We start from the raw sequence: 7,113 nt of genomic DNA on the forward strand, positions 1-7,113 counted from the left end.
AAAATTAGAGTTTCCTCTAAAATGAAGATTCCTAGTCATCCCATAGCAAATATGAAAATAAAACTTATTTTGAAACCAGTCTTTGCTTTTTCATGTAACGACTGCTCCATTGCAAAATCAAAGTAGGGCTTAATCGCTGGAGCAACCTCCACACTAACCAGACACCTTCTCAGACCTGCCCTGTTGGCTGGACACCTTCTCAGATCTGCCCTGTTTGGGATCCAAATCTTACAGTCACACATGGAGACCATAAGACCAAACTCAATAGCCCATAGCCTCAAGATGTAAAATTACCTTGACAATAAAGCCTAGAAGGCGCAAAGCCCATTGCAAAAGAAGAAGAAAATTCCATCCCAGTAAGTGGACAGCTGGAGCCCTTGTGTGCAAAGGAACTTTCAGATAAGGCTGTGTGTGGGGAATGGGGGTGGAGAAGTAAGGCTGAGGCTCAGAGTAACTCCAGATGCATGATGAAAGACAAAACAGGGTTGATTATCAGAATCTCATCACTTCAAGAAAAATCAGCTATTCTGTTCTCTAAGTTGTATACAACTTGAGTTAATTTTATTGCATAATGATTTCATCTGTAAGTTCTTTAATAATGAAGTCTTAGTCAATTTTACAAAGGAAATATCAAGTATGTTTGGATAGACACACCCTGTGAGCATCAGTGAAGAAATAGTATCCAAGGGTTCCCTGCATTCCCATCACCCAGGGAGAGAGGCACCTGGAAGTCAGTGCTACGGAAATAGAAGAGCCAGGACCTCCCAGCGGCTCCCACATTTTCCCTGTGTGTTATGACATGAAAGACAGAATGAGGAAAAGCTGCAGCTCATGTGTTCAGCGTCCCATCTACAGTTATGGTGCCTCCTGCGAAGCAGCCCAGGGAGGGAGGGAAGAGGGAGAATTCACAGTTCTTCTGGGTCATCCTGAGCAGGGGCTCAGAGTGAAGAACATCTAGGGACTCTGACCCAGAGGCAACAAGAAGAAGGGCCCTACCCCTGCAGCTGCCACACCCCGGGCACCCAGTAAGCCAGTTCCAAGTTCCATGAATAAGTTCAGCACCTAGCTTGTTAGGCATTTGTGAAAGTCAGTGCCAGGATTAATACAGTGTGACAACTAAACACAAGTACATATTTTGCATAGATATACAAATGCATAGGCACACATATATGTACGTGGCCTGATTCAAGACACCAGCATGCAGCCGGAAGTACACCAGGAACCTGTACCAGTCCTTTCCTGGTTACTGCTGGTTGGAAAGATCAGGCATTGCCTAGCTAATCCTTCATTGCCATCAAGACCAGTTTCATCAAGACCAGTTTCTCAGATTTAAACCTTATTAAAGATCACAGGAGAGGATATAGTTCAGTGGTCACGATTGAGGCCCTTTGCCTCTGGTGTAATAAAACGAAAAAAAAAAAAAAAGATGGCATTGTTTGTATTGACATCAGGATCTTAGTCATTTGTATCACTGAAAGACTTAAAGGGCAGAGAGATAGTCCCGTTGGTAAGTGCTTGCCTTGCAACCACGAAGGCCTGAGATTGAGCCTCCAGAATCACATAATAAAAGCCAGGAAAAGTGGTTTGCACGGTAACTCCAGGGTGGAGGAAGTAAAAGCAAGCAGAGGATCCTAAGGTGCCAAATTCCAAAACAGCTCAACAGCTCCAGGCTGTCTCAGAAGAACAGGGTGGGGCTGATAAGCTGCACCAGCCACCGAGCCCCTAAGAGTGATCCTCCGGGCCAAATGGTAGGAGAAGAAACCCAACTCCTCTAAGTGGCTCTCCAACCTCCACACTGCACACAGAAGTCTGCATACATCAACAGAAGACATGTATAAATGAACAGCTAATGGATTCAAAGTAGTTAGCACTGTAAGAAACCAAGCCCTAATTCCTTTACATGAACACACACAAACATACACACACACACACACACACACACACACACACACACACACCAAAACCAAATTATTGCAATCTACAACTTTAACTCACTTATCACATATTAGTGCTTCCTCTCTCAGGACTGAGTTAGTGACTTTCAGATAATCAGGTCTAATTATACAGGCCTCAGACAGAGCTTCCGGAGAGCAGTATGTCATTTGGTAGCTTGGTAAGAAGGCTTTTCTGTCGCCATTGTTTTGTTTGTCTGTGTTTGTTTTTATATGTAAGAGTTATGTGTTGTTCAGGGAGACAGCTTGGCTGGTAAAAAGTACTACCCACTTGAGTCCAGTGACCCGAGTTTGATCCCTGAAACCCACATGAAAAGTTGGATCCAGTGGTGCACATCTGTAATGCCAGCACTCCTAAGGTGAGATGGTAGGCAGAGAGGGAAGCCAAGCCCTCCCCACCCCCCAGCCTAGCATAAACAACGATGCTCCAGATGCAGCAAGAGAGCCCAGCCCTCACCAAGGTGGAGGCCAGAACTGAGTCCCCACACTGTACAAGCACACTGCGACACGAGTGCACACACACACACAAATAAATATGTGTAATACTAATTTTTAAAACTTCCCACATACCAAAGAAAAGAGTTGACCACACTGTTAAACACTAGAGATCCATAGGGACAACCACCACTAGACTCTAAACTGCAAGAGATCAAGCAGTCTTAGAGCCTGAAGGAGCCTTAAGTCTCCCTTCTTATGGAGACTATGAAACACAGTTTAACTAAGACAGACAGAAAAGGCCAAGTTAGTTGTGATTAGGAAGCAAGGTCTTTAGATGGCCTGCTAGCTCTTGTGAGTGACAGACTTCACAATTCTTTCCACCTGTTTTAGCTTTTCTCCTTCTTCGAGGAAGAGAGGAGAAAGGAGGTGTATCTTTGATTCCTCACCGTTGTGGATTTAATTCTCTTTTACAGTCTCAAAACCCCACCATGGACTGACGCTCCCCGTTTTTCTCCAACTTGCCTAGTGTAGGTATGAAACGTGAAAGTGATGTTCTGTCTGTCGGCCCTCAGGCACTCTCTGTTTTAAAACAGAAACCGGGTGAGCTCATTACCACTTTGCAATTTCTAGACGCACCAAAACCTGTCTACCTAATAGTAAAAGTTCATTAGACAAAGTTGGAATGGGGCTGCCCCTGCCTCCAAAGGAAATAAGGTGCTGTTGTTGTTTCCCCCTCAATGGGAAAGAGGAGCGATGTCATTGTTCCAGCACAAGACTGATGAGCACAGGGAGAGATCGCTTCGCTTCCAGTCGGAGAGGAGGTCAAGGCGTACAGACTGTCTCTTGAGGCTTTACCGTGATAGACACATGTTTGCTACCTAAGCCCTGTTTCGAATGACTGCTTCCAGCAATCACTTCCTGTGCAACTGGAATGGGATGATGATTTTAACAACGGTGATGATGAAGCTGGTTATGTAATCCCAAGCTGGTTGCCCTGGGTAGAGTCATGACAGTGACAGTGTTTCCAAAGGAAGAGTACCAACATAGTTAGCATAAAGTGAGGGGTGGGGGGATAGGACGGAACAGCTGCTAGGCTCTAACAGCTAAACCTGGCTTCACAGGTTTTTTTTTTTTTAAAGACTTTTGGGGATTACTGCCTGATAATCAATGGGAATGCCAAATACTTACAGTTTTTTTGTTTTTTAAGTAAAATTGTATATTGTAGCTGGTGCTGTAGCTCAGTTGACAGAAGACAGTACTCACAGCCAGCTAAAAGCCCTGAGTTTGATCCCCAACCCTGAAGTGACCGCTCATGTCTGAATTTCAGTTCTTGGGGGGGAGGCAGGAGGAGCAGAAATTCAAAGCAATCCTTGGCTATGTAGCAAGTTCATGGCCAGCTTGGGCCACATGCGATCCCATCCTAGGGGCTGACCAAAAGGAGGGTCTCGTCACTGAGCTCTTACACGCCCGCTACCAGCCCACATGCCCTGAGTTATCATTTCTCATCAATACACATCCAGTTCTCTACCAATACCTGTGATTAGCTGCATGAGAAGTGGAAAGAGCTACACACTGAGTTTCCACCTCCTCAACTGATTCAAACAGTGAAAACACAAACACAAACTCATACTTCCAGAGTGACTGTGAAGTCCACCCTGCTCCGTTCCGTATTTGGGGAATGTACGCAAGGGTTGCACAGCAACAGACCTAACAAGGAGGATTGCCTCTGTTCTGGAAGGTTCCATAGGCTACAGTAGAGGAAAGGACTGCAGAGAAACAGAATATCCTGCTTGTCATTTTCCGTGCGTGGACGTAAAGGCCCTAGCAGACTGGCGCGGCACATACTGGCGAGAGTCACATGGAAAGAAAGCCACTGTAGTCACACCCCATGACGGCTTCTTTTCATTCTCTTTGCTTCTCTCTGTTTCCCCCAAAATGTGACTAGAGTCAACATCACGTGGCTTTCCTCGGCAGGTTGTGGAGTGAGCCTCCTGAGCCAGCTGCCTGTGGAGCTCCCCAGCCTGGCAGTGAGTGTGGACCACAGAGAAACTGGCTTCACCTCCGGTCAACCCTGCTCTTAAAACACCGCTCTCCGTGGTGTCCAAACACACTTGGAAGGAGTCACTCCAGCTCTAAACAATCTATAAATTCTCTGCTGAAGCACTTGCATGAACCCATCTTCTCTCAAGAGCTGACGGGAAGGACGGTTAGAAGCGGCCTGGAAGCTGGCGGTGGCGGCACACGCCTTTTAATCCTAGCACTCAGGAGGCAGAAGCAAGTCAATCTCTGTGAGGCCAGCCTCGTCTACAGAGTGAGTTCCAGAACAGCCAAAGCTACGGAGAGAAACCCTGCCTCAGGAGAGGGGGGGAGGGAGGGAGAGAGTGGGGGAGGGAGGGAGGGAGGAAGGGAGAAAGAGGGGGGAGGGAGGGAGAAAAAGAGGGAGGAAGGAGGGGGGCGGAGGGAGAGAGGGAGGGAGGGAGGGAGGGAGGGAGGGAGGGGGGTTGTCCTAGAACAAGAGGGCTGCTAACATTTTCTATGTTCACTATAAAAACAAATCATGGCAGCATGGTAGCCATGACCCAGTCTTGACATTTTACCAAGAATGTCACATACACATTTCAAATGGGGGTTAGCTTTAAGTGGTGACTATTTTCTGTACTGCCCTAAGCCCAGCCTGCCATCTGTCTACTCCCTCTCCTCTCCAGTGCTGAGACCATAAGTGCAGACCCTGTAGACCAGACTCCCAGTGATGCTGGAGGCTATGGATGTGTTGGACCGCCAGTGTGGTTCACACACCCTATACTTACCTTGCCCAAAGCAGCGACATTATGTTTGGGGGAGACGGTCTACAAGATATTATTTACCCAGAACATTGCTACCCAGTTACCACAAAGACAAAAAGGATGACAATACTGGATAGTTAAATGAAATAGGCTATTAAAAAACTAAAGCCACCACAACCAAACATTCGTAAAACACAAAGCTACCCTGAATAAATATCAACAGGTTGTGACAACTGTTCACCACCTAAATCAGAAACAAAGGTATTCAAGGCACCTTGGACCAAAATGCATGGCTAAGGGACAATTTTTTTTTAATTTATTTATTTATTAAAGATTTCTGCCTCCTCCCCGCTACCGCCTCCCATTTCCCTCCTCCTCCCCCATCAAGTACCCCTCCCTCATCAGCCCGAAAAGCAATCAGGGTTCCCTGACCTGTGGGAAGTTCAAGGACCACCCACCTCCATCCAGGTCTAGTAAGGTGAGCATCCCTACTTCCTAGGCTCCCACAAAGCCAGTACATGCAGTAGGATCAAAAACCCATTGCCATTGTTCTTGAGTTCTCAGTAGTCCTCATTGTCCACTATGTTCAGCAAGTCCGGTTTTATTTCATGTTTTTTCAGACCCAGGCCAGCTGGCCTTGGTGAGTTCCCAATAGAACATTCCCATTGTCTCAGTGTGTGGGTGCACCCCTCGCGGTCCTGAGTTCCTTGCTCGTGCTCTCTCTCCTTCTGCTCCTGATTTGGACCTTGAGATTTCAGTAAGGGACAATTTCTTAGCCACCTTTCTGGCGCATCTTATAAGCTTCCTTAGTTACCATATATTTTTTCTCTTTCTTAAAAGTACTGTCATCTATGTGACCCAGACACACGATGTCGCCGTGTTAAGACAGTTCTTGTATGTAAAAAACCACCACAATGTCTTAATCTGTCTACCTTTTATCAGCTATTTTTTTAAAAAAAGATGCGCAGAGCAAACATTATGTATTGTTAATTACCTGTGAAGTCGGGCCTTAGTCCCTCCCCAGTTCCTAAGAGCCCTGAAGTGAAACCCAAAAGAAGCTACCCATTGTTTTCCTTGGTGCAAGGGCCAGGAGCAAACAGGGCTCAAATTGCAGCTGTGAAAGGCACAGGAAATTGGTCTAGCACTAATCTGTACTCAACTATTCAAAGAAACAAAGCCCACATTCCTGCAGAAAAACTTCTGCAGAACACGCCCGACCTGTGCCGGACTGCAGGACAAAGTTGCAGAAGGCAAGTTGGTTATTTGAGTGGCTCTCTCTGCTCTGTGCAGCCCAGGCCACTCAGACTTCTTGCACTTCCCAGTTCCTGCCACCACCCCGCCACGTGATAAAACTATATAATTAGACTCTTCCGGCTTAGTAATTTGGGCAAAGATAGAGCAGGAGGGGACAGATTTACAAGATGTCAGCTGTTCACTGGAGCTAGCTGAGTTACAGTAAACTAAAATAATAAAAACCCTAAGGTGATTTACACTTTCCCTTTTTGTATATTTGTGTTACGCTCCCTATTAATAACATTGATTCTGAGCCACAGGAGCGAAATATGACGCAAAAACTGCTAGGATTTTCTTTCGAATTTAAGAGTGAATTTGAACCCTTTGTCAAATTCAACAGGAATAGGAATCCCGTGTGTGCAGGTGCACACAAATGGAGGCCAGAGGCCAACATCTGGTGGTGTTTTAGACGCCACCTACACCGTGACCTTTTCTGAGATGAGCTCTCTCACTGGCCTGGAGCTCCCCAAGTAAACTAGCCTGCCAGGTCAGGGAACCCCAGGAATCCACCTGCCTCCCCGATGCCACACCTGGGTTCTGGGGACTGAACCCAGGTCCTCAGGCTTATAGAGCAAACATTGCTGCTGACTGACCCAGCTTCCCAGCCCAGGAATTGTTCTCCCCTCAGGGCACAGCAGCTGGGATGG

Source organism: Microtus ochrogaster, unplaced genomic scaffold (genome assembly GCF_000317375.1).
Source record: "Microtus ochrogaster isolate Prairie Vole_2 unplaced genomic scaffold, MicOch1.0 UNK78, whole genome shotgun sequence".
In the NCBI taxonomy this organism is placed as follows: Eukaryota; Metazoa; Chordata; class Mammalia; order Rodentia; family Cricetidae; genus Microtus; species Microtus ochrogaster.